General features: G+C 45.2%; 1 protein-coding gene across 1 annotated transcript in view; it reads left to right on the top strand.

The window, feature by feature from the left end:
• Positions 1-9,190, top strand: part of MYH7B (myosin heavy chain 7B) — a 55,403-nt gene that overhangs the window by 13,105 nt on the left and 33,108 nt on the right. The gene's annotated exons all lie outside the window — the stretch shown is intronic.

Here is a 9,190-nt window from a genome sequence, read left to right as displayed (position 1 = left end):
GTACCTTAGCACGTTAGGGGTCGAGCCAGTGTTGGAACCCAGGGTTCTGTTTTACACCCAGCTGAGTCCCATAAAAGCCCACCTGATTTCTCTAACCTCGGGACAGCTGCCGAAAAGCTGTAGAGGTAAAGGAAAGTATTTTCATTTTTCCAGCAATTTTTAACTTGGGAACGTTGGAGGGTGACGCATTGTATATCAAAATGCCCAATATCATTTGCATCAGGATCTGGGGCACTTTTTGAGAATGCAGATTCTTGATCCCTATTCTTATCTTACCTTTTGGCAGCCCTCCAGTTCTTTAACTGTTCCTTCTTTCCGGATTGGGATAGGATCTTCTCAATGTGAAGCACCTGATATGAATTTTTAAGTTAAAGTAACCTGAACTGATCAGTCCAAGCTCTGGGAAGTTAACAGTAAATAAGAGAGAACCCCAGCTTTCACATCTGATTAAGAAGGTAGACCGGTAAACAGTGCTTTTCTGGGGAATCAGGGAGGGCTTTGGAGTCTGGAGGGCTAGGTAGGAATGTGTAAGCAGTGAAAGAAGTAAGGGTGGAGTTAAGAGGCAGGAATGGGGACAGTGTTCCAAGTAGCAGGAACAGAAACCGCAAAGGCAAATAATTCAAAGTGTGGCTAGGCTCATTTTAGAGACATTGAGGAGTTTGATATAGATACTGAGGAGGGCCTGGGAGTTGATCAGGCTGTTAGGAGCTCATTCTTGGCGAGGGAGCCTTGGATGCCAGGTTAAGAAGTTTGGCATTTTTCCAGTGAATGATGGGGAGCTAAGGATTTAAAAAAAGTTTTTTTTAATGTTAATTTATTTTTGAGAGAAACAGAGCATGAGCAGGGGAGGGGGCAGAGAGAGAGGGAAACACAGAATCTGAAGCAGGCTCCAGGCTCTGAGCTGTCAGCACAGAGCCCGATGTGGGGCTTGAACTTACAGACCGTGAGATCATGACCTGAGCCGAAGTCAGACGCTTAACCGACTGTGCCACCCAGGCACCCCAAGCTGCCTAAGGATTTTAAGCAGGGGAAAGACTTGGTCGATTTTTTTGTTAGGTGCTGGCTACAGTGTGGCAAATGGTTTGGAAGTGGGGAGACTAAGGCCAGAAAGCATGCTCAGAGGGAGTTAAGGTGCGCGGCAATGAGGAGATGGAGAGAAGGGGACAGGTTAAAGAGACATTTAGGAGGGAGAACTACAACTAATTATAAATCGGTGGCCCAACCCAGGGGCCAGGATGTTTCCACCTCCTTAAATAAAGCTTGTACACCCTCTGTCTGCAGGACAGGCTGAGTCCTCCAATCTTCTTGGGGGGAGGGAAGGGATAGGTGGTCTGGTTATGGGCAGGACAGTGTTTCCATGATGCCCTTCCTTTGTCTGCTTTTATACCTGAGGAAGAGCCCGAAGCAGCAGTTACTATAAAAGGCCCTGGGTGGCAGGAAAAGTCCATCATGTTCACCAGGAACAAAGGAAACTATCTCTAGTGCAGCATGAAATTAAAATAAAAAATCATCACCCAGGGTTCTCTGCAGGTTCCCCTCCTCCAAGATGGGTGCCAAATGACGTGTATCAGGTGTCTATTGGTGAGACTTGGGGAAGATCCCAGATCTTAACAGCCCTCTGACTGAGTCCCCTCACATTGTGGCAGGTAAGGTGTCTTTCTTCCCATTTTGTAGATGTGGCAGCTGAGTCTTAGAAGTTATGTGACTTGTTCAAGGGGACCTAGTTTGTGGTGCAGGGAGTAAGGTGTGGGAGTGTGAGGGGCTCTTGGCCGAGCATCTTACAAGTGAGGCTTTGTCTTTGTGCTCCCTTTGCCCTGAGGCTTTGCCCCTAAATCTTGGCATAACTGACTTCTTGTCATTCACATGTTTCCTCCTCAGATGCCATTCCCACCCCATCAGTATATATATTTTTTTCACAGCTCTTACTAGTATCTGAAATTACTAATTTTGTCTGTTTCTCTCCACCATGTGAGTTCCATAAGAACAGGGACAATATCTGTCCTGTTCACCACTTTACCACCAGCACCTGGAGTGATATCTGCTCCATAGTAGATCGTCAATATCGTTTGCTAAATGATAGAAATAAGCTGGGGAGGGAGAAAGGCAGGGAAACCAACATAGGTGGAAGCTTAGGATGTTTTGGGTACTTTTCATAAACTACTTCATTTAATGCCCTCACAGCTTTTCAACGTAGGTACTGTATCTCCTTTGGGTAGGTAAGAAAACGTGCCAAGTGAGGCTAAGTCAGTGGCTTGTTAGTTACTTTTGAGGTAACAAGCCTTTGAGAATTCTCCTTTGAGAATCTCCATTAGACACAATCTTTTGGCACACCGTGTGGAGGAATTCACAAACCTCCCTGAGCCCACTCAGGGGTCCCAGATCAAGGAACCCAGGATTGGGGAACTTGCCTGAAGTCTCTCTGGCCCCAAACCTTTGTTAGTTCCCCTCTCCACAGCAAGGTTAGATTCCATTTAGTGGACTACAGAGAGCCTCCTGAAGATTCTGTAACAGAGGGAGATTATGAGGCACTGAGCCTTTGATGTGTCAGACCTGAGTTCAAATCCTGCCTCCAAAGCTAGCAGTGTAACTATGGGCAAGCCTTCTCACTTCTCTGAATCCCACTGCCCTCACTTTGAAAAATGGAATCTATTTTTTTTCCCTAACTATAATTAATCTTTATTAATCTGTTCACCAAGTGCCAGGTATTTGGTTAATGGCTTTCCAGTTATATCACTTTTTATGTGCCCTGACTTGCCAGAGATCATGCAGCCTCCCACGGTTAGCCACTGTGCTCCCACATGTGCACAGGCTTCCTAAAGCTGACTTTTGAATCTATTGCAGTCTCTGCTCTTGGGAATTTGTGGGAACAGTTGAGTCTGAATTCACTGAAAAGACACTAGGAAGGCTGCACTGCAGTGTGAATGGAGGCCAGTGCCTTCAGTTGGTATGTGTCTTTCCCACGGTGAGGGCCTCTCTCCAAGCCCGTCCTAGGCCTCTCGACTGGGACATCTCTGCCCGTCCCGGGGTCTGCGTTGCACATGGTCTGCTCTGTGCGTGCGTGGCTGCTGTCTCTTTTTAGCAATGACATCACCCTGCCTGGTATTGTTGTTTATGGGGCTGTCTCCCCACCTGGCGGGGGGCCATTGCTTGGCCATTCGGTGGAATTCCTCTGTCTTTTAGCCCTAGTACAGACCTGGCCCAGCAGTGCTGCTCAGGAAATGCCTGTGGAATCAAAGTGAGGACTCTCCCATGTGTTGAGGATTTACTGTGTGCCAGGCCTGTCCTGGACACGTTATATGTGTTATCTCATTTACACCCCATGGTAATCCTGAGAGGGAGAAGTTACTGTCCCTCTTTTACCAAGAAGAAATAGAGACTCAGCTGGGCTTTGCATTAGGCCCACTTGCAGTGATTGATGACACCAGGGCTGACTCCAGGCCTGTGCTCTCATCGTGCATAAGCAGTTCTTGAAACTGTGGTCTGATAAAGGGGTGAGACACTCCTCAGCCCCCAGGACCCTCAGAGACTTTCTACTAACAAGATTCTAGTCCAGCTGTCATTTCATCCATGAGGAGGGGTGCCCTGCTGGCTCAGTCAGTAGAGCACGTGACTCGGGATCTCAGGGTTGTAAGTTCAAGCCCCGAGTTGGGTGTAGAGATTACTTAAAAAAATTTTTTTTAACGTTTATTTATTTTGGGGAGACAGAGACAGAGAACGAGCAGGGGAGGAACAGGGAGATGGGGGAGACACAGACTCCGAAGCAGGCTCCAGGCTCTGAGCTGTCAGCACAGAGCCTGACATGGGGCTCAAACCCACGAACTGTGAGATCATGACCTGAGCTGAAGCAGTCGCTCAACCAACTGAGCCACCCAGGCCCCCAGAGATTACTTTAAAAATAAAATAAAATAGGGGCTCCTGGGTGGTTCAGTCTATTGAGTGGCCAACTTCAGCTGATACCATGATCTCGTGGTTTGTAATTTCGAGTCCTGAATCAGGCTCTCTGCTGTCAACTCAGAGCCTGCTTCGGATACTTTGTCCCCACCTCTCTCTGCCCCTCCTCAGCTCATTCTCTCTCTCTCTCTCTCTCTTTCTCTCTCAAATAAACATTTAAAATAAAATAATCCATGAGAAAACAGAAGCCCAGAAAGGAGAGATGACTTACTTACAGCCCTTCTTTTCCACTTACTGCTTATCCTTACCCACTTACTTTTGGGCAGGATGGGATCTGATTTTAGCCACCATTAAACCACCCAGGTAGCCCTGGTCCAGGTCGACACTCAGTAAATACTTCTAAATTTTATTTATGATGAAACATTAAGAAGGATATACAGATTAGTATAACAAACACCCGTATTCCCACCCCCCAGCTTATGAAGTAAAACATTGCTAATATAGCTGAAGGCCTCGTGTTCCTCCACAACTGTAATCCCTCAGGAATAAAGGCTCCCCTAAATTTGTTGTTTATTCTATGTAATTTTTTATTGAGCTATAATTCATATGCCATAAAATCCAACCTTTTTAAGTATACAATTCACTGGTTATTAGTATGTTCACAAGATTGCACAACCAATACCACTCTCTAAGTCCAGAACTTTTCCATCACACCAAAAGAAACCCCATACCCATTAGCAGTCACCTCCCCATTCCTCCACTCCAACCCCTGGCAGTCACTAATTTGCGTCATGTGTCTATGGACTTGCCTATTCTGGACATTTCATATAAACAGACTCCCGTAGGTGGCCTTTTGCGTTTGGCTTGCGTCAGTTACCATTATGTCTTTAAGGCTCATCCGTGTTGTAGCGTGTACCAGTATTCTGTTGTGTGGATACACCACATTGTGCACCTCCGCCAGTTGGTGGACGTTTGGGTTGTCTCTACTTTTTGGCTATTATGAATGAAGGTGCTGTGAACATTCATGTACAGGTTTTTGTGGGGCTGTATTTAATTATCTTGGGAATAGACCGAGGAGTGGACTTGCTGGCTCGCAGGGTAATTCTATGTTGACCTTTTTTTTCCCCCCAAGTTGTTTTTTGTTTGTTTGTTTTTTTAATTTAGGTAATCTTTATACCCCATGTGGGACTCCCAACTCACGACCCTGAGATCAAGAGCCACATGCTTTTCTTTTTAAAAAAATTTTTTTTTCAACGTTTATTTATTTTTGGGACAGAGAGAGACAGAGCATGAACGGGGGAGGGGCAGAGAGAGAGGGAGACACAGAATCGGAAACAGGCTCCAGGCTCTGAGCCATCTGCCCAGAACCTGACGCGGGGCTCGAACTCACGGACCGCGAGATCGTGACCTGGCTGAAGTCGGACGCTTAACCGACTGCGCCACCCAGGCGCCCCGGTCCTATGCATTTTTAATCCTTTTACTAGGTGTGTGTTTCTAAACATTATTTGATACAATTTTTTCTGTTTTTTGGACTTTAAATGGTAACATTGTTTACATTCTTGTGCAGCTTGCTGTCACTTCAGCCTTATGTTGGGAGAGTCATCCGTTTGATCAGGGTAACTAGTTCATTTGTTTTCACTACTGTATAGGTTTGCTGCATAAAAACCACACTTTATTTACCTTTCCTCCTGTGAATGGTCTCTTGGGTTGTCTGTAGTATTTTGCTGTTACAAATGATAAACCATCTAAAATGTGCCTCCTTGTGCAGTGTGTTGAAGGTCATGAGCATATTCAGATTTCCTAGATAATGCCAAATATCTCTTTTAAGTGGTTTTATAAATTTGCACTCTTGCCAGCGATGTATTAGAATTGCCCTTGTTGTATTAGAATTGTATCCTCAGTAAGACTCAGTATTGTCAGGCTTTTTTGTTTTTGCCAGTCTAGTGGGTGTGAAATGACACTTTGTTGGAGTTTCCCAGATTAATAGCAAAGTTTCTTTTTCAGTAAATATTTGCATGGTTGGATAGGCAGGTGCACACAAAAGCAGAATAGAGGCAGCTCTTTGAGGAGATGACCCTGTGACCCTGCTTGTGGCTAGATGATGGCAGGGCTCTGGGCCTACACTGTGCTGGCTGTTATAGGGAGACTCTGGAGCTAGGAAGTGTTGGGTGAGACTGACAACCCTATAAATGGGAGAAGGCAATTGTCACCTTGACACCAGTAATGGGAGCCTCTCTCCAGGGGGAGGCTGTAGTCCTGCCCTTCCATTTCACCAAGAAGGGAAGTAGCTGGAGAGAGAGAAGGATCAGAATGGGGTCCCATAGTCTAGGAATGACCTTTTTTTTTTTTTAACCTTCTCATAGTCTTGATATTGGTGGTATGTATTTCTCTTGTTTATTCTACTGAGTTTGAGAATGATGAAAAGGATAATAAGAAAAAGAAGAGCAATGATCACTTATTAAACACTTATGTGTGAGGCATTATGCCTTTTTTATGAGTATTATCTCACTTAATTCCAATGGAGTAGGTGCTATTAGTATTCCTGCTTTACAGATGACAAACAGGGTAACTCAAAGAGACAGAGTAACTGAGGGTTTTCATTCAGTCTGACTCCAGAACTTGTAAGCACTGTGCTATATCATTTGCCTGGCTCAGCTAAACCCAAGAGATCAAAGAAAGGAGAGGCTTGTCCAGGCCTGGGTGGGTGAGAAACATGAGTTATGAAATCCACTGGGCCTGGTGTGAAAAGGGCAACAGGGAGCAGAGTGAGAGGCCCCCTGGAAAAGATGGTTCTTGAGAGGCAGGTGCTCCCAGCCCAGTGGACATGGCCCATTTAGCAGGCACTCATGGGCACCTCTTCTGTGCCAAGTCCTGAGCTGGCTGCTGGGGTGCAGAGTGGGATCTGCCCATTTCCAGGTCTCAAGAAGTCCCTGGACAGGTGGAACAAGAATTTGGAGGATGTGGGTGACCCTGGCCTCCTAGGATGCAGGTGATAAGATAACACCTCAGACTGAGGGCTGTCCAGGTATCCTTCAACAGGTAAAATTTTAACAAACTGTGGCACATCCATAAAATGGAATACTACTCAGTAACAGAAAGGAACACATCATTGATGTAGGCAACAACTTGGATTAATCTCCAGGGAATTATGCTGAGTGAACAAAGTGAATCTTAAAAAGTTACATACTGTATGATTTCATTTATGTAACATTTTTTAATTGACAAGTAAAAAAATTTTTTTTAATATTCATTTATTTTTGAGAGAGAGAGAGAGAGAGCATGAATGAAGGAAGGGCAGAGAGAGAGAGAGAGGGAGACACAGAATCTGAAACAGACTCCAGGCTCTGAGCTGTCAGCACAGAGCCTGACTCAGGGCTTGAACTCGGTAACCGCGAGATCATGACCTAGGCCAAAGTCGGACTCTTAACCAACTGAGCCACCCAGGCGCCCCTAAATTGACAATTTTAGAAATGGAGAACAGATTGGAGGTTAATTTTGGATGGGTTAAGGATGGGAGGGAGGAGGGTGTCTTGTTGTTGGAACTCTTCAGAATATTAACTGTAGTGGTGGATCTGTGAACATATACAGGTGATAAAATTGTATAGAACTTAATACACACACATACACACATGTATATGTAAAACTGGGAAAACTTGAATGAACTTGGGGGATAGTATCAATGTCAATACAGGTGATCTCTCTGTATTGTTTCTTATAATTGTGAATATGTAATTACCTAAAAGAAATTTCAATTAAAAAATGAAATTTAAGGCCCAAAGTATTGGTAGGACAATAGAGATATTTGTAAGACAGCATTCTCAACCCACATAAAAAATCCCGAGGGCTAGGGCGCCTGGGCGGCTCAGTTGGTTAAGCATCTGATTCTTGATCTCGGCTCAGGTCAGTGCGGAGCTTGCTTGGGATTCTTTCTCTCTGCCTGTCCCCCACTTGCATGTGCATATGCCCCCCCCCAAAGAAATAAATAAACTTAAAAAAAATCCCAAGGGCTATGTGCAAGGAAGCTTTTTGCCCTTAAGTTAGCAAAGTCCAGCTCCACAGAGAGGTGGGCAGTATTCCCTGAGATATGGAGGAGTGCAGGGTCATCCTAAACACTTCAAGAGACCCAGAGTAGACCCATTAGGTTGGTTTCTGAGCTTAATTCTTTGAGCCTCTCTGTCCTTCACCTCCTGAGCTGACACCACTATCATAAGGGCAAGGGCAGAGCCACAACCCACTCCCACTCCTCCCACTCCACCTCTGTTTGGTCTTCTGAGAAGGACAGATGTTCCTCCTTCATTCTCTACTCCACCAGGTTGCCCCTCCCCTGGGATATTCTGTATCAATTGTTACAAACTCTCTGTGCCTCCTCCATGACTGTCTCCTCTACTAGACAGACTCCTGGACCTTGGGAACAAGACCAGAACCAGTCCCAATCTTAGGGGCATCAGAGAGTGTTTGTTATACTCAACTAAATGGGAAGTTGACCCTGGCTGAGATAAACCTGTTCTGATCCTGAGATCCTAGGGAGGGCCTGGACTGTGGCATAGGATTTGGGGGGTAGTATGGCTGTGGTCTTACAAGATTCTGGGACTTTGTTTCCACCTGGTAGGCCCACTAGGATATCTCTTCCAGAATGTTGGCTGCCCTGAACACTGCTTCAAATTCTGTCCCCAGAATGGGAGACCCAAGGCTCCTCCACCAGACTACCCCAACATACATGTACTCACAGGGATCATATGTTCACACTGCTGACCTCTTACTCTGGGATAAGCACTTTGGTTTCTTTATTTCTCTCAGCAACATTTATAAGGGAGGTATTTTTTATATATCCATTTTGCAGAGAAGGAACCCAAGGCTCAGAAAGGTTAAGTAACTTGCTCAAGGTCACTTAGCTTGTAAATAGCAGAGCAAGGACTTGAAGAGGCATTCCTAATGTGTGCCAGTCTAGTGCCTGCAGGTGCAAAGCTGAAAAAAAGAAACATCACTGCCCTTATGGAGCTAATGATAAAATCACCAAACATTTATATGTGCTTATGTATGGCAGTCAGAGGCTAAGCTCTTTATATACATTATATAATTGACTCTGCTTTACAACCAAATGAAATAAGGTTATGCCCATTTTACAATGGAAATTGAAGCTCCAGGAGGAAAAGAGACCTGCCCAAGGTCACATAGCAAGTAGAATACAGACCTGGACAGTCTGCTCTAGAGCCAGTGCTATCAGACCCTCTTCTGCCATCTCTTCCCTAGACCTATTTTTGGCTTTTTCCCTCCTCTGTACACAGACCCCCTCCATGCT

This window comes from Lynx rufus, unplaced genomic scaffold (genome assembly GCF_022079265.1).
Source record: "Lynx rufus isolate CCGP_SWC_20201006 ecotype Redwood Valley unplaced genomic scaffold, mLynRuf1.p SCAF_8, whole genome shotgun sequence".
In the NCBI taxonomy this organism is placed as follows: domain Eukaryota; kingdom Metazoa; phylum Chordata; class Mammalia; order Carnivora; family Felidae; genus Lynx; species Lynx rufus.
The sequence above is the reverse complement of the archived record's forward strand: the minus strand, read 5'-3'. Positions and strand labels throughout refer to the sequence as shown.